Source organism: Scyliorhinus torazame, chromosome 12 (genome assembly GCF_047496885.1).
Source record: "Scyliorhinus torazame isolate Kashiwa2021f chromosome 12, sScyTor2.1, whole genome shotgun sequence".
Lineage (NCBI taxonomy): Eukaryota > Metazoa > Chordata > Chondrichthyes > Carcharhiniformes > Scyliorhinidae > Scyliorhinus > Scyliorhinus torazame.
The window spans coordinates 87,222,690-87,244,753 of NC_092718.1; the positions used below are offsets into that span (position 1 = coordinate 87,222,690).

General features: G+C 51.3%; 1 long non-coding RNA gene across 1 annotated transcript in view; it reads left to right on the top strand.

Moving 5' to 3' along the window:
- Nucleotides 1-16,864, top strand: part of LOC140387208 (uncharacterized) — a 104,113-nt gene extending 87,249 nt beyond the window's left edge. The window contains exon 3 of the long non-coding RNA XR_011933783.1: nt 16,698-16,864. This is a non-coding gene — a long non-coding RNA (uncharacterized lncRNA). The remainder of the gene's footprint in view (nt 1-16,697) is intronic.
- The last annotated feature ends 5,200 nt before the right edge of the window (nt 16,865-22,064 follow it).

A 22,064-nucleotide genomic window follows, 5' to 3' on the forward strand; every position in this document is an offset into this window, starting at 1 on the left:
GTGTGTGGGTGTGAGTGAGAGAGTGTGAGTGAGAGAGAGTATGTGTGTGGGTGTGACTGAGAGAGTGTGAGTGAGAGAGAGTATGTGTGTGGGTGTGAGTGAGAGAGAGTATGTGTGTGGGTGTGAGTGAGAGAGTGTGAGTGAGAGAGAGTATGTGCGTGGGTGTGAGTGAGAGGGTGTGAGTGAGAGAGAGTATGTGTGTGGGTGTGAGTGAGAGAGTGTGAGTGAGAGAGTGTGAGTGAGAGAGTGTGAGTGAGAGAGAGTATGTGTGTGGGTGTGAGTGAGAGAGTGTGAGTGAGAGAGTGTGAGTGAGAGAGAGTATGTGTGTGGGTGTGAGTGAGAGAGTGTGAGTGAGAGAGAGTATGTGTGTGGGTGTGAGTGAGAGAGTGTGAGTGAGAGAGAGTATGTGTGTGGGTGTGAGTGAGAGAGTGTGAGTGAGAGAGAGTGAGTGAGGGAGTGTGAGTGAGAGAGAGTATGTGTGTGGGTGTGAGTGAGAGAGTGTGAGTGAGATAGAGTGTGTGTGTGGGTGTGAGTGAGAGAGTGTGAGTGAGAGAGAGTATGTGTGTGGGTGTGAGTGAGAGAGTGTGAGTTTGAGAGTGTGAGTGAGAGAGAGTGAGTGAGAGAGTGTAAGTGAGAGAGAGTATGTGTGTGGGTGTGAGTGAGAGAGAGTGTGTGTGTGGGTGTGAGTGAGAGAGTGTGAGTGAGAGAGAGTATGTGTGTGGGTGTGAGTGAGAGAGTATGAGTGAGAGAGTGTGAGTGAGAGAGAGTATGTATGTGGGTGTGAGTGAGAGAGTGTGAGTGAGAGAGTGTGAGTGAGAGAGTGTGAGTGAGAGAGAGTATGTGTGTGGGTGTGAGTGAGAGAGTGAGTGAGAGAGAGTGAGTGAGAGAGTGTGAGTGAGAGAGTGTGAGTGAGAGAGTGTGAGTGAGAGAGAGTATGTGTGTGGGTGTGAGTGAGAGAGTGTGAGTGAGAGAGTGTGAGTGAGAGAGAGTATGTGTGTGGGTGTGAGTGAGAGAGTGTGAGTGAGAGAGAGAGTGTGAGTGAGAGAGTGTGAGTGAGAGAGAGTGTGTGTGGGTGTGAGTGAGAGAGTGTGAGTGAGAGTGTGTGAGTGAGAGAGAGTATGTGTGTGAGTGAGAGAGTGTGAGTGAGAGAGTGTGAGTGAGAGAGTGTGTGTGTGTGGGTGTGAGTGAGAGAGTGTGAGTGAGAGAGAGTGTGTGTGTGGGTGTGAGAGAGAGAGTGTGAGTGAGAGAGAGTGTGTGTGTGGGTGTGAGTGAGAGAGTGTGAGTGAGAGAGTGTGAGTGAGAGAGTGTGAGTGAGAGAGAGTGTGTGTGTGGGTGTGAGTGAGAGAGTGTGAGTGAGAGAGAGTGTGTGTGTGGGTGTGAGTGAGAGAGTGTGAGTGAGAGAGAGTATGTGTGTGGGTGTGAGTGAGAGAGTGTGAGTGAGAGATTGTGTGTGAGAGCGTGTGAGTGAGAGAGAGTATGTGTGTGGGTGTGAGTGAGAGAGTGTGAGTGAGAGAGTGTGAGTGAGAGAGTGTGTGTGTGGGTGTGAGTGAGAGAGTGTGAGTGAGAGAGAGTATGTGTGTGGGTGTGAGTGAGAGAGTGTGAGTGAGAGAGAGTGTGTGTGTGGGTGTGAGTGAGAGAGTGTGAGTGAGAGAGTGTGTGTGAGTGAGATATGTGTGTGGGTGTGAGTGAGTGAGGGTTTGTGTGAGTGAGAGAGTGTGAGTGAGAGAGTGTGTGTGAGAGAGAGTATGTGTGTGAGTGAGAGAGTGTGTGTGAGTGAGAGAGTGTGTGTGAGAGTATGTGTGTGGGTGTGAGTGAGAGAGTGTGAGTGAGAGAGTGTGAGTGAGAGAGAGTGAGTGAGAGTGTGAGTGAGAGAGAGTATGTGTGTGGGTGTGAGTGAGAGAGAGTGTGTGTGGGTGTGAGTGAGAGAGTGTGAGTGAGAGAGAGTATGTGTGTGGGTGTGAGTGAGAGAGTGTGAGTGAGAGAGTGTGAGTGAGAGACTGTGAGTGAGAGAGAGTATGTGTGTGGGTGTGAGTGAGAGAGTGTGAGTGAGAGAGTGTGAGTGAGATAGTGTGAGTGAGAGAGAGTATGTGTGTGGGTGTGAGTGAGAGCGTGTGAGTGAGAGAGAGTGTGTGTGTGGGTGTGAGTGAGAGAGTGTGAGTGAGAGAGTGTGAGTGAGAGAGAGTATGTGTGTGGGTGTGAGTGAGAGAGTGTGAGTGAGAGAGTGTGAGTGAGAGAGAGTATGTGGGTGCGTGTGAGTGAGAGAGTGTGACTGAGAGAGAGTGTGTGTGTGGGTGTGAGTGAGAGAGTGTGAGTGAGAGAGTGTGAGTGAGAGAGAGTATGTGTGTGGGTGTGAGTGAGAGAGTGTGAGTGAGAGAGTGTGAGTGAGAGACTGTGAGTGAGAGAGAGTATGTGTGTGGGTGTGAGTGAGAGAGTGTGAGTGAGAGAGTGTGAGTGAGATAGTGTGAGTGAGAGAGAGTGTGTGTGGGTGTGAGTGAGAGAGTGTGAGTGAGAGAGAGTATGTGTGTGGGTGTGAGTGAGAGAGTGTGAGTGAGAGAGTGTGAGTGAGAGAGAGTATGTGTGTGGGTGTGAGTGAGAGAGTGTGAGTGAGAGAGTGTGAGTGAGAGAGAGTATGTGTGTGGGTGTGAGTGAGAGAGTGTGAGTGAGAGAGAGTGTGTGTGTGGGTGTGAGTGAGAGAGTGTGAGTGAGAGAGTGTGAGTGAGAGAGTGTGAGTGAGAGAGTGTGAGTGAGAGAGAGTGTGTGTGTGGGTGTGAGTGAGAGAGTGTGAGTGAGAGAGTGTGAGTGAGAGAGAGTGAGTGAGAGAGAGTATGTGTGTGGGTGTGAGTGAGAGAGTGTGAGTGAGAGAGAGTATGTGTGTGGGTGTGAGTGAGAGAGTGTGAGTGAGAGAGAGAATGTGTGTGGGTGTGAGTGAGAGAGTGTGAGTGAGAGAGAGTATGTGTGTGGGTGTGAGTGAGAGAGTGTGAGTGAGAGAGTGTGAGTGAGAGAGAGTGAGTGAGAGAGAGTATGTATGTGGGTGTGAGTGAGAGAGTGTGAGTGAGAGAGAGTATGTGTGTGGGTGTGAGTGAGAGAGTGTGAGTGAGAGAGAGAATGTGTGTGGGTGTGAGTGAGAGAGTGTGAGTGAGAGAGAGAATGTGTGTGGGTGTGAGTGAGAGAGTGTGAGTGAGAGAGAGTATGTGTGTGGGTGTGACTGAGAGAGTGTGAGTGAGAGAGAGTATGTGTGTGGGTGTGAGTGAGAGAGAGTATGTGTGTGGGTGTGAGTGAGAGAGTGTGAGTGAGAGTGAGTATGTGCGTGGGTGTGAGTGAGAGGGTGTGAGTGAGAGAGAGTATGTGTGTGGGTGTGAGTGAGAGAGTGTGAGTGAGAGAGTGTGAGTGAGAGAGTGTGAGTGAGAGAGAGTATGTGTGTGGGTGTGAGTGAGAGAGTGTGAGTGAGAGAGTGTGAGTGAGAGAGAGTATGTGTGTGGGTGTGAGTGAGAGAGTGTGAGTGAGAGAGAGTATGTGTGTGGGTGTGAGTGAGAGAGTGTGAGTGAGAGAGAGTATGTGTGTGGGTGTGAGTGAGAGAGTGTGAGTGAGAGAGAGTGAGTGAGGGAGTGTGAGTGAGAGAGAATATGTGTGTGGGTGTGAGTGAGAGAGTGTGAGTGAGATAGAGTGTGTGTGTGGGTGTGAGTGAGAGAGTGTGAGTGAGAGAGAGTATGTGTGTGGGTGTGAGTGAGAGAGTGTGAGTTTGAGAGTGTGAGTGAGAGAGAGTGAGTGAGAGAGTGTAAGTGAGAGAGAGTATGTGTGTGGGTGTGAGTGAGAGAGAGTGTGTGTGTGGGTGTGAGTGAGAGAGTGTGAGTGAGAGAGAGTATGTGTGTGGGTGTGAGTGAGAGAGTATGAGTGAGAAAGTGTGAGTGAGAGAGAGTATGTATGTGGGTGTGAGTGAGAGAGTGTGAGTGAGAGAGTGTGAGTGAGAGAGTGTGAGTGAGAGAGAGTATGTGTGTGGGTGTGAGTGAGAGAGTGAGTGAGAGAGAGTGAGTGAGAGAGTGTGAGTGAGAGAGTGTGAGTGAGAGAGTGTGAGTGAGAGAGAGTATGTGTGTGGGTGTGAGAGAGAGAGTGTGAGTGAGAGAGTGTGAGTGAGAGAGAGTGTGTGTGGGTGTGAGTGAGAGAGTGTGAGTGAGAGTGTGTGAGTGAGAGAGAGTATGTGTGTGAGTGAGAGAGTGTGAGTGAGAGAGTGTGAGTGAGAGAGTGTGTGTGTGTGGGTGTGAGTGAGAGAGTGTGAGTGAGAGAGAGTGTGTGTGTGGGTGTGAGAGAGAGAGTGTGAGTGAGAGAGAGTGTGTGTGTGGGTGTGAGTGAGAGAGTGTGAGTGAGAGAGTGTGAGTGAGAGAGTGTGAGTGAGAGAGAGTGTGTGTGTGGGTGTGAGTGAGAGAGTGTGAGTGAGAGAGAGTGTGTGTGTGGGTGTGAGTGAGAGAGTGTGAGTGAGAGAGAGTATGTGTGTGGGTGTGAGTGAGAGAGTGTGAGTGAGAGATTGTGTGTGAGAGCGTGTGAGTGAGAGAGAGTATGTGTGTGGGTGTGAGTGAGAGAGTGTGAGTGAGAGAGTGTGAGTGAGAGAGTGTGGGTGTGAGTGAGAGAGTGTGAGTGAGAGAGAGTATGTGTGTGGGTGTGAGTGAGAGAGTGTGAGTGAGAGAGAGTGTGTGTGTGGGTGTGAGTGAGAGAGTGTGAGTGAGAGAGTGTGTGTGAGTGAGATATGTGTGTGGGTGTGAGTGAGTGAGGGTTTGTGTGAGTGAGAGAGTGTGAGTGAGAGAGTGTGTGTGAGAGAGAGTATGTGTGTGAGTGAGAGAGTGTGTGTGAGTGAGAGAGTGTGTGTGAGAGTATGTGTGTGGGTGTGAGTGAGAGAGTGTGAGTGAGAGAGTGTGAGTGAGAGAGAGTGAGTGAGAGTGTGAGTGAGAGAGAGTATGTGTGTGGGTGTGAGTGAGAGAGAGTGTGTGTGGGTGTGAGTGAGAGAGTGTGAGTGAGAGAGAGTATGTGTGTGGGTGTGAGTGAGAGAGTGTGAGTGAGAGACTGTGAGTGAGAGAGAGTATGTGTGTGGGTGTGAGTGAGAGAGTGTGAGTGAGAGAGTGTGAGTGAGATAGTGTGAGTGAGAGAGAGTATGTGTGTGGGTGTGAGTGAGAGAGTGTGAGTGAGAGAGAGTGTGTGTGTGGGTGTGAGTGAGAGAGTGTGAGTGAGAGAGTGTGAGTGAGAGAGAGTATGTGTGTGGGTGTGAGTGAGAGAGTGTGAGTGAGAGAGTGTGAGTGAGAGAGAGTATGTGGGTGCGTGTGAGTGAGAGAGTGTGAGTGAGAGAGAGTGTGTGTGTGGGTGTGAGTGAGAGAGTGTGAGTGAGAGAGTGTGAGTGAGAGAGAGTATGTGTGTGGGTGTGAGTGAGAGAGTGTGAGTGAGAGTGTGAGTGAGAGAGTGTGAGTGAGAGAGACTGAGTGAGAGAGTGTGAGTGAGAGAGAGTATGTGTGTGGGTGTGAGTGAGAGAGTGTGAGTGAGAGAGTGTGAGTGAGAGAGTGTGAGTGAGAGAGAGTGTGTGAGAGAGAGTGTGTGTGAGAGAGTGTGAGTGAGAGAGTGTGTGTGAGAGAGAGTGTGTGTGAGTGTGTGTGAGTGAGAGAGTGTGAGTGAGAGAGAGTATGTGTGTGGGTGTGAGTGAGAGAGAGTGTGTGTGAGAGAGTGTGAGTGAGAGAGTGTGAGTGAGAGAGTGTGAGTGAGAGAGAGTGTGAGTGAGAGAGTGTGAGTGAGAGAGAGTATGTGTGTGGGTGTGAGTGAGAGAGAGTGTGTGTGAGAGAGTGTGAGTGAGAGATTGTGAGTGAGAGAGTGTGAGTGAGAGAGTGTGTGTGAGAGAGTGTGTGTGAGTGAGAGAGTGTGAGTGAGAGAGTGTGAGTGAGAGAGAGTATGTGTGTGGGTGTGAGTGAGAGAGAGTGAGTGAGAGAGTGTGAGTGAGAGAGTCTGTGTGAGAGAGTGTGTGTGAGAGAGAGTATGTGTGAGAGAGTGTGAGTGAGAGAGTGTGAGTGAGAGAGTGTGAGTGAGAGAGAGTATGTGTGTGGGTGTGAGTGAGAGAGTGTGAGTGAGAGAGAGTATGTGTGTGGGTGTGAGTGAGAGAGAGTGTGTGTGAGAGAGTGTGAGTGAGAGAGTGTGAATGAGAGAGTGTGTGTGAGTGAGAGAGTGTGAGTGAGAGAGTGTGAGTGAGAGTGTGTGTGGGTGTGAGTGAGAGAGAGTGTGTGTGAGAGAGTGTGAGTGAGAGAGTGTGAGTGAGAGAGTGTGAGTGAGTGAGAGAGTGTGAGTGAGAGAGTGTGAGTGAGAGTGTGTGTGGGTGTGAGTGAGAGAGAGTGTGTGTGAGAGAGTGTGAGTGAGAGAGTGTGAGTGAGAGAGTGTGTGTGAGTGAGAGAGTGTAAGTGAGAGAGTGTGAGTGAGAGTGTGTGTGGGTGTGAGTGAGAGAGAGTGTGTGTGAGAGAGTGTGAGTGAGAGAGTGTGAGTGAGAGAGTGTGGGTGTGAGTGAGTGAGAGAGTGTGTGTGGGTGTGAGTGAGAGAGTGTGTGTGTTGCTGTGAGTGAGAGAGTGTGTGTGGGTGTGAGTGAGAGAGTGTGTGTGGGTGTGAGTGAGAGAGTGTGTGTGGGTGTGAGTGAGAGAGTGTGTGTGGGTGTGAGTGAGTCAGTGAACTCCATAAGACATAGCATCAGAAGTAAGGGGCGGGATTCTCCGCTCCCGGGACTAAGTTCCCGCGCCGACGCGAACGCCTTCGCGTTTCACGAGGGCGCAAACAGGGCCTGGGCACGACCGATTCCGGCCCCCACAGGACACCAGCACGGCGCTGGAGTGGTTCACGCCGCCCCAGCCCCCTTACGTGGCGCCAAATGGGCATCGTGCCAACCCGCGCCAGCGCAGTTGGGCCGCACCATCCTGCGCATGCGCGGGGAACTTCTTCAGCGCGCCGCCCCCTCACCAACATGGCGCTGGGGTTCTGGGGCAGCCGCGGAAGGAACTAGGCCCGGGGGGGGGGGGGGGGGGGAGTGGCCGGCCCGACGATCGGCGGGCCCCAATTGCGGGCCAGACCCCATCGGAGGCCCCTCCCCAGTGAAGGAACCCCCCCCCCCTCCTCCCCCCACAGCGTTCCCGCACAGTTCCAGCCGGCAGCGACCAGGTGTGGGCGGCGCCGGCGGGACTCTCAGTTTTTTCGCCGGCCGCTCGGCCCATCCGGGCAGGAGAATCGCCGCAAACGGCGAGCGCCGATTCTCCGAGCGGCCCGGTACGATTCTTGTGGTGCTGGTTTCGGGGTGGGGGTGGGAGAATCGCGTGCGGGTGTCGGGGCGGTGTGGCGCGACTCGGCGGCGCCCCGCGATTCTCCCAGCCGGCGTGGTTTGGGGGGAGAATACTGCCCAAAATGTTTGGCTCATCGTGTCTGCTCCGCCATCAATGACATCATGATTGAGTGAGAGAGTCTGTGAGATTGAGCATGTATATGAGAGACTGATTGTGAGTGAGTGTTTGTATGTGCGCATCTGTGTGTGTTTGTGAATATAATAATAATAATCTTTATTGTCACAAGTCGGCTTACATTGACACTGTAATGAGTTACTGTGAAAAGCCCCTAGTCGCCACGTTCCGGCACCTGTTTGGGTACATTGAGGGAGAATTCAGAATGTCGAATCCACCTAACAGCACATCTTTCGGGACTTGTGGGAGGAAACCGGAGCACCTGGAGGAAACCCACGCAGACACAGGGAGAACGTGCAGATTCCACACAGACAGTGACCCAAGCCGGGAATCAAACCTGGGACTCTGGCGCTGTGAAGCCACAGTGCTAACCGCTGTGCTACCACGCTGTTCTAGCATGTGTGTATGTGACCGCATGTGTGTGTGTGTGGATCTGTGTGTGTGCGTGTGAGCGAGCATGTGTGTGAGAGAATGTGTGTGAGCGTGTGTGTGGGAGAGTGTGTGTGCATGTGAGTGTGTGTGAGAGCATGTGTGTGTGAGATAATGTGTGTGAGTGTGTGTGTGGGAGAGTGTGTGTGCACGTGAGTGTGTGTTAGATTATGGGCGTCATTCTCCGACCCCCCCGCCGGGTCGGAGAATCGCCGGGGGCTGCCGTGAATCCTGCCCCCGCCGGTTGCCGAACTCTCCGGTACCGGATATTCGGCGGGGGCGGGAATCGGGCCGTGCCGGTTGGCGGGCCCCCCCCGCTCGATTCTCCGGCCCGGATGGGCCGAAGTCCCGCCGATAAATTGCCTGTCCCGCCGGCGTAAATTAAAGTACCTATTTACCGGCGGGACAAAGCGGCGTGGGCAGGCTCCGGGGTCCTGGGGGGGGCGCGGGGCGATCTGACCCCGGGGGGTGCCCCCACGGTGGCCTGGCCCGCGATCGGGGCCCACCGATCCGCGGGCGGGCCTGTGCCGTGGGGGCACTCTTTCCCTTCCGCCTCCGCCACGGTCTCCACCATGGCGGAGGCGGAAGAGACTCTCCCCACTGCGCATGCGCGGGAAACTGACAGCGGCCGCTGACGCTCCCGCGCATGCGCCGCCCCGACATGTCATTTCCGCACCAGCTGGCGGGGCAACAAAGGCCGTTTCCACCAGCTGGCGGGGCGGAAATTCCTCCGGCGTCGGCCTAGCCTCTCAATGTTGGGACTCGGCCCCCAAAGATGCGGAGCATTCCGCACCTTTGGGGCGGCGCGATGCCCGTCTGATTGGTGCCGTTTTGGGCACCAGTCGGCGGACATCGCGCCGTTTCGGGAGAATTTCGCCCCATGTGTGTGAGTCTGCGTGAGAGCGTGTGTGTAAAGTCTGGTTTGTGTGAGAGAGTGTGTGTGAGGGCATTGTGTGGGGAGAATGTGTGCGTGTGAGAGAGAGAGTGTGTGTGTTTGTGTGTGCATTTTTGTATGTCCTTTATATCTCAAGGATTGGAATATAAAGACCTTCCAGACACTGGCCAAGTTGTCAGGATTTTAAAAGTTCATTTACGGGATGTGGGTGTCGCTGGTTAGGCCAGCATTTATTGCCCATCCCTAGTTGCCCTTCAGAAGGTGGGGGTGAGGTGCCTTCTTGAACCGCTGCAGTCCTTGAAGTGTAGGTGCACCCACTGTGCTGATAGGGAGGGAGTTCCAGGATGTTGCCCCAGCGACAGTGAAGGAACGGCGATATATTTCCAAGTCAGGGTGGTGAGTGACTTGGAGGGGAACCTCCAGGTGGTGGGGTTCCCAGGTATCTGCTGCTCTTGTCCTTCTAGATGGTAGTGGTCATGGGTTTGGAAGGTGCTGCCTAAGGAACCTTGGTGAGTTACTGCAGTGAATCTTGTAGATGGTACACACGGCAAACACTGTTCGTTGGTGGTGGAGGGTTTGTGTGTTTGTGGAAGGAGGAGCAATCAAGCGGGCTACTTTGTCCTAGATTCGAGCTTCTTGAGTGTTGTTGGAGCCGCACTCATCCAGGCGAGTGGAGAGTATTCCATTACATAGAATCATAGAATTTAGGGTTCCAAAGGAGGCCATTCAGCCCATCGAGTCAGCACCGGCCCTTGGAAAGAGCACCTTACCAAAGCCACACCTCCACCCTATTCCCGGAACCCAGTAACCCCGCCCAACCTTTTTGGACACTAAGGGCAATTTAGCATGGCCAATCCACCTAGCCTGCACATCTTTGGACTGTGGGAGGAAACCGGAGCATCCGGAGGAAACCCACGCAGACGCAGGGACAACGTGCAGACTCTGCACAGACAGTGACCCAAGCCGGGAATCGAACCTGGGACCCGTGAAACAACTGTGCTAGCCACTGTGGTACCGAGACATCCTCCACTGTGCTACCGTGCTGCCCTGAATTGTGCCTTGCAGATGGTGGCGAGGCTTTGGGGGGTCAGGAGGCGAGTTACTCGCCGTAGGATTCCTAGCCTTTGACCTGCCCTGGCAGCCGCAGTATTCATGTGGCTAGTCCAGTTCAGTTTCTGATCAATGGTAACCCCCAGGATGCTAATTGTGGGGTATTTAACGATGGTAATGCCATTGAAAGACAACGGCAGATGGTTAGATCCTCTCTTGTACGAGATGGGCATTGCCTGGCACTTGAATGGCATAAATGTAACTTGCCACTTGTCAGCCCAAGCCTGGATATTGTCCAGGTCTCGCTGCATTTGGACACGGACTGCTTCATTATCTCAGGAGTCGCGAATGGTGCAGAGCATTGTGCAGTCATCCACAAACATCCCCACTTCTAACCTTAGGATGGAAGGCAGGTCATTAATGAAGCAGCTGAAGTGGTCGGGCTGAGGACACTACCCTCAGGAACTCCTGCAGTGATGTCCTGGAGCTGAGATGATTGATCTCCAACCAATACAAACATATTCCTTTGTGCCAGATATGACTTAAACCAGCGGAAAGTTTTCTCCCTGATTCCCATTGACTCCAGTTTAGCTAGGGCTCCTTGGTGCCACACTCGGGCAAATGCTGCCTTGATGCCAAGGGCAGTCACTCTCACCTCCCCGCTGGCATTCAGCTCTTTTGTCCATGTTTGAACAATGGCTGTAATGAGGTCAGGAGCTGAGTGACCCTGGTGGAACCCAAACTGAGCGTCTGTGAGCAGGTTATTGCTGAGTAAGTGCCACTTAATAGAACTGTTGATGACGCCTTCCATAACTTTGCTGATGTTGGAGAATAGACTGATATGGCAGTAATTGGCTGGGTTCGATTTGTCCTGTTCCTTGTGTACAGGACACACCTGGGCAATTTTCCACATTGCCAGGGAGATGCCAGTGTTGTAGATGTACTGGAACAGCTTGGCTAGGGATGCAGCAAGTTCTGGAGCACAAGCCTTCAGTACTATTGCCGGAATATTATCCAGACCCACAGCCTTTGCGGCATCCAGTGCCTTCCGCTGTTCCTTGATATCATGTGGAGTTAATCGTTGTGGCTGAAGACTGACAAATGTGATGCTTGTGGACCTCTGGAGGAGACCGAGATGGATCATCCACTTGGCACTTCTGGCTGAAGATTGTTGCAAATGCTTCAGCCTTGTCTTTTGCACTGATGTGCTGGGCTTCTCCATCATTGAGGTGACCTGTGTGGTTGAGAGTGTGCGTGTGTGAGTGTGTGTAAGTAAGTGTGAGCTTGTGTGTGTTGGAGCTAATGCATAAGAGTGTGTATGTGAGCATGTGTGTGTGACAGTGTGCATGTGAGAGCGTGTGTATGTGGGAGTGTGTATGAGAGTACGTGTGAGTTTGTGTGTGTTTGAGCATGTGCATGAGAAGCTGTGCATGAGAGTGTATGTATGTGTGAATGAGAGCATGTATGTGTGAGTGCATGTGTGTGTGAGAGGGTGTGCATGAGAAGGTGTGCATGAGAGTGTGTGTGTGTGTCCATGTATGAGAGAGTATGCATGAGAAGGTGTACATGAGAGAATGTGCGTAAGAGTGTGTGTGAGACAATGTGTGTGAGCGTGTTTGCAAGAGAGGGTGTGCATGAGAGTGTATGTGTGTGTGAGTGAGAGCATGTGTGTGTGAGCGCGTTTGCGTGTGTGAGAGGGTGTGCATGAGAAGGTGTGCATGAAAGTGTATGTACGTGTGTGTGAGCCTGTGTGTGTGAGCGTGCATGTGTGAGAATGTGCATTAGAGTGTGTGTGTGACTGTGTGTGAGAGAGCGATGCATGAGAAGGTGTGTATGAGCAAATGTGTGTGAGAGCATGTGCATGAGAGTGTGCATGAGAGCATGTACATGAGAGTATGTGTGTGAGCATGAGAGGGTGGCATTCGAGTGTATGTGTGTGTGAGAGCATGTATGTACGAGTGCATGTGTGTGTGAGAGCGTGTTTGAGCATGTGTGAGAGGGTGTGCCAGAGAGGGTGTGCATGAGAAGGTATGCATGAGAGTATGTGTGCGCGCGTGTGTGTGTGAGCCTGTGTGTGAGCAAGAGTGTGCATGAGAGAAAGCGCATAAGAGTATGTGTGTGACTGTGTATTAGAGAGCGATGCATGAGAGGGTGTGCATGAGCATCTGTGTGTGAGCATGTACATGAGAGAGTGTGCATGAGAGCATGTACATGAGAGTGTGTGTGTGAGCACCTGTGCCTGAGAGCATCTGCATGAGAGTGTGTGTGAGCATGTGTGCGTGAGTGCTTGTGTGTGAGCTTGTGTGCATTTTTGCATGTGTTAGTATGTGTCAGTGCATTAGTGTGTGTTAGAACATAGAACATAGAACAATACAGCACAGTACAGGCCCTTCGGCCCACGATGTTGGGCCGACCATTTATCCTAATCTAAGATCAACCTAACCTACACCCCTTCAATTTACTGCTGTCCATGTGCCTGTCTAAGAGTCGCTTAAATATCCCAACTGACTCTGACTCCACCACCTCTGCTGGCAGTGCATTCCACACACCCACCACTCTCTGTGTAAAGAACCCACCTCGGACATCTCCCCTATACCTTCCTCCAATCACCTTAAAATGATGTCCCCTCGTGACAGCCATTTCCACCCTGGGGAAAAGTCTCTGGCTATCCACTCTATCCATGCCTCTCGTCACCTTGTACATCTCTATCAAGTCACCTCTCTGCCTTCTTCGCTCCAGTGAGAAAAGCCCTAGCTCCCTCAACCTTTCTTCATAAGACATGCCCTCCAGTCCAGGCAGCATCCTGGTAAATCTCCTCTGTACCCTCTCCAAAGCATCCACATCCTTCCTATAAAGAGGCAACCAGAACTGGACACAATATTCCAAGTGTGGTCTAACTAGAGTTTTATAAAGCTGCAGCAAAACCTCACGGCTCTTAAACTCAATCCCCCTGTTAATGAAAGCCAACACATCGTACGCCTTCTTAACAACCCTATCAACCTGGGTGGCAACTTTGAGGGCTCTATGTACGTGGACCCCAAGATCCCTTTGTTCCTCCACACTTCCAAGAATCCTGCCTTTAACCCTATATTCAGCATTCAAATTCGACCTTTCAAAATTAATCACTTCACATTTCTTTAGGTTCAATTCCATCTGCCATTTCTCAGCCCAGGTCTGCATCCTGTCAATGTCCTGCTGTAACCTGCAACAAACCTCAACACTATCTACAACTCCCCCAACCTTGGTGTCATTGGCAAACTTACTAACACACCCTTCCACTTCCTCATCCAAGTCATTTATAAAAACCACAAAGAGCAGAGGTCCCAGAACAGATCCTTGCGGGACACCACTGGTCACCCACCTCCAGGCAGAATACTTTCCATCCACTACCACTCACTGTCTTCTTTCGGCCAGCCAATTCTGTATCCAGACAGCCAAATTTCCCTGTATGCCATGCTCCCTAACTTTCTGAATGAGCCTACCATGGGGAACCTTATCAAATGCCTTACTGAAATCCATATACACCACATCACTGCCCGATCTTCATCAATGTGTCTCGTCACATTCTCAAAGAATTCATTGAGGCTTGTGAGGCATGACCTGCCCCTCACAAAGCCATGCTGACTATCTTTAATCAATCTATGTTTTCCGAAATAATCATAAATGCTATCTCTCAGAATCCTTTCCAATATTTTGCTCACCACAGACGTAAGACTGATGGGTCTGTAATTCCCAGGGATTTCCCTATTCCCTTTCTTGAACAGCGGAACAACATTCGCCTCCCTCCAATCATCCATTACTACCCCAGTGGAGAGTGAGGACGCGAAGATCATCGCCAACTGCGCAGCAATCTCCTCCCTCACTTCCCGTAATCTTGGGTATATCCCGTCAGGCCCAGGGGACTTATCTATCCTGATGCTTTTCAAAATTTCCAGCACATCCTCTTTCTTAATATCAACCTGTTCGAGTCTATTAACTTGGTTCACACTGTTCTCATGAGCAACAAGGTCCCTCTCTCTCGTAAATACTGAAGCAAAATATTCATTTAGGGTATCCCCCATCTCCTCAGACTCTGGGCACAAGTTCCCTCCACTATCCCTGATCGGCCCTACTCTCACTCTGATCATCCTCTTATTTCTCACGTAAGTGTAGAATGATTTGGGGTTTTCCCTAATCCTTCCCGCCAGGGCTTTTTCATGTCCCCTTCTAGCTCTCCTCAGTCCATTTTTGAGTTCCTTCCTGGCTACCTTGTAACCCTCTAGAGCCGTGCCGGATCCTTGCTTCCTCAACCTTACGTAAGCTTCCTTCTTCCTCTTGACTAGAAGCTCCACTTGTCATCCAAGGCTCCTTCACTTTACCATTCCTTCCTCGTCTCAGTGGGACAAAACTATTCAGCACACGCAGCAAGTGCTCCTTAAACAATCCCCACATTACTGTTGTGCATTTCCCCAAGAACAATTGTTCCCACTTTATGCTCCTCAGCTCCTGTCTAATAGCAGTATAATTTCCCCTGCCCCAGTTAAATAGCTCCCCATACTGCCTGTTCCTATCCCTCTCCATGACTATGGTAAAGGTCAAGGAGTTGTGGTCACTGTCACCAAAATGCTCTCCCACCGAGACATCTGACACCTGGTCTGGTTCGTTGCCGAGCACCAAGTCCAATATGGCCTCCCTCCTAGTCGGCCTAACTACATATTGAGTCAGGAATCTTTCCTGTACACACCTGACAAAATCTGCTCCATCCAAACCATTTGCACTAAGGAGGTTCCAGTCAATATTAGGAAAGTTCAAATCACCCATGACAACAACTCTGTTACTTCTGCACCTTTCCAAGATCTGCCGCCCAATCTGTTCCTCTATCTCTCTGCTGTTATTGGGGGGTTTATAGAAAACTCCCAATAAAGTGATTGCTCCTTTAATGTTTCTGACTCCCACCCATACTGACTCAGGAGACAAACCCTCCTCAACTACCTCCTTTTCTGCAGCTGTGATGCACTCCCTAATTAGCAGTGCTACGCCCCTCCTCTTTTACCTCCCTCCCTATTCTTCTGAAAACATCTAAACCCCGGAACATCTAACAACATTCCTGGCTTTGTGAAATCCATGTCTCCGCAATGGCCATAACATTGTAGTTCCAAGTACTGATCCATGCTCTAAGTTCATCTCCCTTATTCCTGACACTCCTTGCATTGAAACAGACACACTTTAACCCATTCCACTGAGTGCAACTTTCCCTATCAACTGTCTATCCTTCCTCACTGACTTGCTGCATACTATTTCTGCCTGTTCAACAACTACCCTATCCTCTGATCCATAGCTCTGGTTCCCATCCCCCTGCCAAACTAGTTTAAACCCTCCCGAAGAGCTCTAGCAAACCTCCCACCCAGGACATTGGTGCCCCTCCAGTTTAGATGCAATCTGTCCTTCATGTACAGGTCCCACCTTCCCCAGAAGATACCCCAATGATCCACATATCTGAAGCCTTCCCACCTGCACCAACCCTTTAACCATGTATTCAGCTTCACTCGCTCTCTGTTCCTTGCCTCACTTGCACGTGGCACCGATAGCAATACTGAGATCACTACTCTGCTTGTCCTGCTCTTTAGCTTCCAACCTAACTCCCAAAAATCACTTTTTAGATCCTCATCCCTTTTCTTAGCTATGTCATTGGTGCCTATGTGCAGCATGACTTCTGGTTGCTCCCCCTCTCCCTTAAGAATTCTGTAGACTCGATCCGAGACATCCCTGGCCCTGGCACCCAGGAGGCAACATACCTCCCGGGAGTCTCGTTCGCGACCACAGAATCTCCTATCCGTTCCCCTAACCATTGAGTCTCCTATCACTATTGCTTTTCTATTCTCCCCCCTGCCCTTCTGAGCTACAGAGCCCAGAGACCTGGCCGCTAGGGCCTTCCCCGGTAGGTCATCCCCCCCCCCAACAGCATCCAAAACGGTATACTTGTTTTGAAGGGGAACGGCCATGGGGGATCCCTGCACTGTCTGCCCCTTTGTTTTCCTTCCCATGACTGTACCCCAACTACTCTTGTCCTGCATCTCAGGTGTGGCTACCTCCCTATAACTCTTCTCTATCACCCCCTCTGCCTCCCAGATGATCCAAAGTTCATCCAGTCCCAGCTCCAGTTCCCTGACGCGATCTCAGAGGAGCTGGAGTTGGGTGCAATTCCCGCAGGTGTAGTCAGCGGGGACACCGGCGGTATCCCTCACCTCCCACATCCTACAGGAGGAGCATGCAACTGCCCTAGCCTCCAGCCCCCCTGACCTAAATTCAATTGGTTTGTGTGCTGTGTGTGTGTTTGTACGTGCATCTGTATGTGGTTTGTGTGTATGTGCATTTGTGCGTATTTATGTGTGTGTTTGTGTTTGTGTGTATTTCTAAGTCCTTTATATCTGGAGGATTAGAAGATAAAGATTTTGCAGAGACTGGCCAAGTTGTCTGGTGACCTGTGGCAGCCATGTCAAGCCAGTGTCTGCTTGCTTTCGGAGCTTCTTTGGAAGGCGTTAAATATATTATTGACTAGATTAATTTTCCGCGCACACTTGTGACAACGCCATGGCAGGGTGAGTGTGAGTGTTGACGTGGGATTGGAGTGACACATAAACAAGACTGGGCAAAGGACAGCAGGTTCCCTTCCCTAAAGGGGAAGCAGTTATAGGTGGTCAAGGTAACCCCAGTATGCTTTCAATGAGACCCGCCATTGGAGCAAGAGAGAACTCGTAAAGTAAATTAACGTTGGGGCTGTGGTCTATCAGGGTGATCCCACTCTGCTCGGACTAGCTGACAGGCATCTTATTGACATTGAGGTGGTTACGCATGGCTCTAACCGATGAATCTTCTCTCCCCAGCTCCATGTACCTCACCAGGAGACAGGGGACCCCACTGCCCGGGACTGGCACTGGGAGATGCTGGCCAAATGGATCAGCTTCAGAGGCTGTGTGAACACTGTCCTTCAGAATTAAGTCCACTTCATCCTGCTTCTGGAAGGGACTGAGAGAGTCCTGCGCCCTGCAGCTTGGGGCAATTGGTATTGCTGCTATCTGTGCGAGACAGTGCACAACTTTAAGATTTAATTTATAGCTTAATTTTTAATATTTAAATGTATAAAATGTATTTTTTATTATGCACAAGGTGCTAGCTAAGTTTGCATTGACTTGTAGGGCTGCCCTCGCCTGGTTCCCTCCCACCGAATCCATTAGGGATGGTTTCCCCCTCCTAGCTCCCTCACTGTTACCTCTCGTGTCTCCTGCCTGGCAATGCCCCCCTCTACCTCACCACCAAGGATCCATCCTTGGCTGCCCAATCTTATTGCACACTTACACCCCGCCCCCAGTGGCTGACTTCGGGTTGGCCCTCTGGGTGGGACCGAAAATCTCGGCCTAATTATTTTGCACATGTGCACTTTGACGCTGCCCAGCTGCTCACGTCCAATTTTTGAAAAATTTAAATAACACTCCCAAAATAAACAACTTTATCTCTTTACAAACTGTTTCTATCCCTCTCGTAACTTGCCTTTCCACCTATTCTTGTGCATTTTCTGCAAATTTGGCTACACTACATTCGCCTTCTTTCTCCAAGTCATTAGTATATATTGTAAACAGTTGTGGTCCCAGCACTGATCTCTGTGGAATCCCACTGGTTAGAGGTCGCCAACCTGAAAAAGAATCCCTTTATCCCCACTCGCTGTTTCCTGCCCATCAGCCAATTGTCTATCTATGACAATGTACTACCTCCAACACCATGGGCTCTTATCTTATGACTTAATCTTTTGTGAGGCACTGTTTTCGAATGCCTACAACACATTTACTGGTTCCCCTCTATCTACTCTGATTGTGAATCCCTCAAAACACTTAATAAATTAGTCAGACACTATTTTCCCCTTCATGAAGCCATGCTGACTCTGCTCGGTTCACGCCGCTCCAGCTGCCGATCCCGGCGCGAACTGTGCGCCGCGGGATCCGCGGATGCGCAGTGGCGCCGGCGCCAATGCGGGCATGTGCGGTGGCCTCCTGCAACGTGCCGGCCCCGACGCAACATGGTGCAGGACTACAGGGGCCGGCACGTAGGAAAAGAGGCTGGTGGACAGGGAGGCCGGCCCGCTGATCGGTGGGCCCCGATCACGGACCCGGCTGCATTGGAGGCCCCCCCCCCCCCCCCCCCCCCCCCCCGGGGTCGCCGACCCTTGCACGCATCCTGGGCCGAGAATCGGTGGACCGGCCGCGTAGAGCGGCCCGCGACCGGCACCGCGCCAAACACGCCGGCTCTATGGAGAATCGCGTGCCGGCGTTGGGGTGGCGTGGCCCGGTCGCGGGGATTCTCCGGCACGGCCCCGGGCTGAGAGAATCCCGCGCCAGATTTTCCAAATGTGCTTAATAATTGATCCCAACCTTTTCCAAACAATAGATGCCAGGCTAATGGGCCCATAGTTACCCGCTTTTTGAACAGGGCTGTCACACACATTGGCAGTTTTCCAATCCTCAGGTATGTCATAATATACACCAGTATATCATGGTGCAGACACACACACTGATGGACACACAGCAAGACCAATCAACACACACAACATCACAGCCAATCACCAGTTAGAGCACACTCACTATAAAGACAGAGTTCCCGCTCATTCGAGTTGCAGCTAGCTGGGAGGACAGAGCTCACAGACATTCACCACGTGCTGAGTGCATCAACTGGTTAGGACAAGGCAAAGGTCTTTGGTTAAAGCTAGTATCGTGTTAACCCACAGTCTGAGTATGTTAAACAGTTAATGATTCAATAAAATAGTGTTGCACTATTTCAAGTGTTAGTGGCCTGTATGTGTTCCACTGATCCAGAGCACCCATCACATCATGATACCAGGAGTTGAGGGATATTAGCACTTCTTAGACATACCTGCAAGTAATCTGCCTTCCGCCTGCATTCCGTCATCCTGCAACATGGACAACACCTGCCTGCCGCCGCCGCTCCGCAATGCCGGTAACCATGGGGCCAACTGGAAGATATTCAAACAACGCTTCCAGCTCTTCCTCGAAGCCACAGACAGGGAGGATGCCTCGGTCACCAGGAAGATTGTTCTCTTCCTATCCACGGCTGGGGAACATGCCATCCACATTTTCAATTCTCTCATCTTTGCGGATGATGAAGATAAAACAAAGTTCAAGACGGTCCTATTCAAGTTTGACACTCACTGCAGCGTAGAGGTGAAATAAAGTTTCGAGCGGTATGTATTCCAACAGCGTTTGCAGGGTAAGGATGAACCTTTCCAATCCTTTCTCACCCACCTCCGCATCCTTGCGCAGTCCTGTAATTACAGGCCCACCTCTGACTCCATGATACGCGACCAGATCATTTTCGGTGTTCAGTCGGACCCCCTACGCCAGCAGCTCCTCAAAGTAAAGCAGCTCACCCTAGCAACCGCCATTGAGATCTGTGTCTTACACGAAAACGCCACTAGTCGGTATTCCCACATCCAAGCGGCTGAAACGGTGCGGTAAGGTCCCCACGAGGCGGAACGGGTCCAAATGATTGAGCACCTCCAGGGCCTCAGCTTGGATGAGGGCGGCCACTTCACTTTTCGCGGACTCCCGCGCTTGTGCGCACCAAACGAGGGGATGGCGACGTCGAAGAACGCAATGCGCAGGCGCGGTGGCGCAGCGAATGTTCTGACGCTACGACGTGCGGCAACTGTGGCTCCACCCATTTAAAACGGCAATGCCCTGCCAAATCTCGACAACGCCTACGATGTGGCAGACTTGGCCACTATGCTGCCTTCTGCCGAGCAGCTCAGCCTGCCAATTCATATCGCTTCAGCCAGCCTCGCAGGAATGTTCGGGCAATTCAACCCACGGTCACTGAGACCGATGCGGACCTCCCAAACAGCAGTGACACCGAGGACCCAAAGGCGCCTTTTCGATTCGGTGTCGTGACAAAAAACAGGCTGTCCCCGAAGCAAAGACACCAGCCGCTGTCGGTATACAGCATCGATCCAGACGATGAGTGGTGTGCCACCCTGACGGTCAACCAGAATTCATCGCCCATCTCAGAGACTTGATTTGTGAACTTTGTGGACTTATGGACTTTCTGATTTGTTCTGATCTTCCGTTTAATCGTTCAAGTGGTTTGTATATAGTGTTCATCTCGTTATTCTTGTGACACACTGTTTTTCTGCACCAGGCACCTTCCCATGTAAATAGCTTAGTTCTCATGTACATAGTCCTGTCAATATTTCGCACACACGTAGTCAGGAACATTCACCATACACTATTTATTGCCACGCAGGTACATCTTTTTTATAAAAGGGGGGATATCATAATATACACCAGTATATCATAGTGCAGACACACACTGATGGACACACAGTGGGACCAATCAACACACTCAACACCGCAGCCAATCACCAGTTAGAGCACACTCACTATAAAGACAGGGGCATCAGAGTTCCCGCTCATTCGAGTTGCAGCTAGCTAGGAGGACAGAGCTCACAGACTGTAACACAGACATTCACCACGTGCTGAGTGCATCGACTGGTTAGGACAAGGCAGTGGTCTTTAGTTAAAGCTAGTATCGTGTTAACCCACAGTCTGAGTATGTTACACAGTTAATGATTCAATAAAATAGTGTTGCACTATTTCAAGTGTTGATGATCTGTATGTGTTCCATGGATCCAGAACACCCAACACATCAAGGTACTGATCAATGTTCTGACTCCATGTGGTAAACCACTGCAGTGTATTATACCTGCTGTATGTAAAATGCCTGGGCTTGTCCCTACTGGCTCCACCTGTGGCTCCTCTCCTCGGGCTCAGGTATAAAGGTGGCCAACCTCCGGCCCTGCCTTCAGTCTGGGGCCGGCTGCCAGCAGGTATCTTTAAGCTAATTAAAGCCACAGTTTCACTCTCAACTCGTCCTCTGTCGTTATTGATTGTACATCACTCTACTGTAATTGTTGCTGCTTTTATGAGCTCAGTTTCACTCAGAGGCCAGGCTACATCGTCAGGACCTACAGGCTGATGAGGCCTGCAGCATAGAAGCCAGAGCTAGGCCAGAGGCCTGTGGCAGGACAAACGTCTGGAACAGAGGCTTTTGGCAAGCCAGAAGCCTGTGTAGGCCAGAGGCCTGTGTCGGCTTGAGGTCTGTGCAGGACAAATATGGCCAGGTAAGAAGAATGTTTCCCACAATTACATTTCCCTACGCCATGTCAGTTGGCTGCACGGAATATCTTTATACACTTTTAATTAATAAAAGAAAATTTGTATTGGAGAAGCTTCAGCTCTTTCGGATTCCGGACAAGACCTGCCGGAATTACAGACTGATCCCAAAACCTGGTCTTGGGACAGAGGATTAAAGAGATAGGGAGGTTGGAGGGGCTGGAAGAGATGAATGGAGGAGGCACTGTCGGAGGGTCAGTACTGAGAGAGTGCTGCACTGTCGGAGGGTCAGTATTGAGGGAGTGCTGCACTGTCAGAGGGTCAGTACTGAGGGAGTGTTGCACTGTCGGAGGATCAGTATTGAGGGAGTGCTGCACTGTCAGAGGGTCAGTACTGAGAGAGTGCTGCACTGTCGGAGGGTCAGTATTGAGGGAGTGCTGCACTGTCAGAGGGTCAGTACTGAGAGAGTGCTGCATTGTCGGAGGGTCAGTATTGAGGGAGTGCTGCACTGTCAGAGGGTCAGTACTGAGACAGTGCTGCACTGTCAGAGGGTCAGTACTGAGGGAGTGCTGCACTGTCAGAGGGTCAGTACTGAGAGAGTGCTGCACTGTCGGAGGGTCAGTATTGAGGGAGTGCTGCACTGTCAGAGGGTCAGTACTGAGGGAGTGCAGCTCTGTCAGAGGGTCAGTACTGAGGGAGCGCTGCACTGTCAGAGGGTCAGCACTGAGGGAGCGCTGCACTGTTAGAGGGTCAGTTCTGAAGGAGTGCTGCACTGTCAGAGGGTCAGTTCTGAAGGAGTGCTGCACTGTCAGAGGGTCAGTACTGAGGGAGTGCTGCACTGTCAGAGGGTCAGTACTGAGGGAGTGCTGCACTGTTAGAGGGTCAGTACTGAGGGAGTGCTGCACTGTCAGAGGGTCAGTACTGAGAGAGTGCTGCACTGTCAGAGGGTCAGTTCTGAAGGAGTGCTGCACTGTCAGAGGGTCAGTCCTGAAGGAGTGCTGCACTGTCAGAGGGTCAGTACTGAGGGAGTGCTGCACTGTCAGAGGGTCAGTACTGAGGGAGTGCTGCACTGTG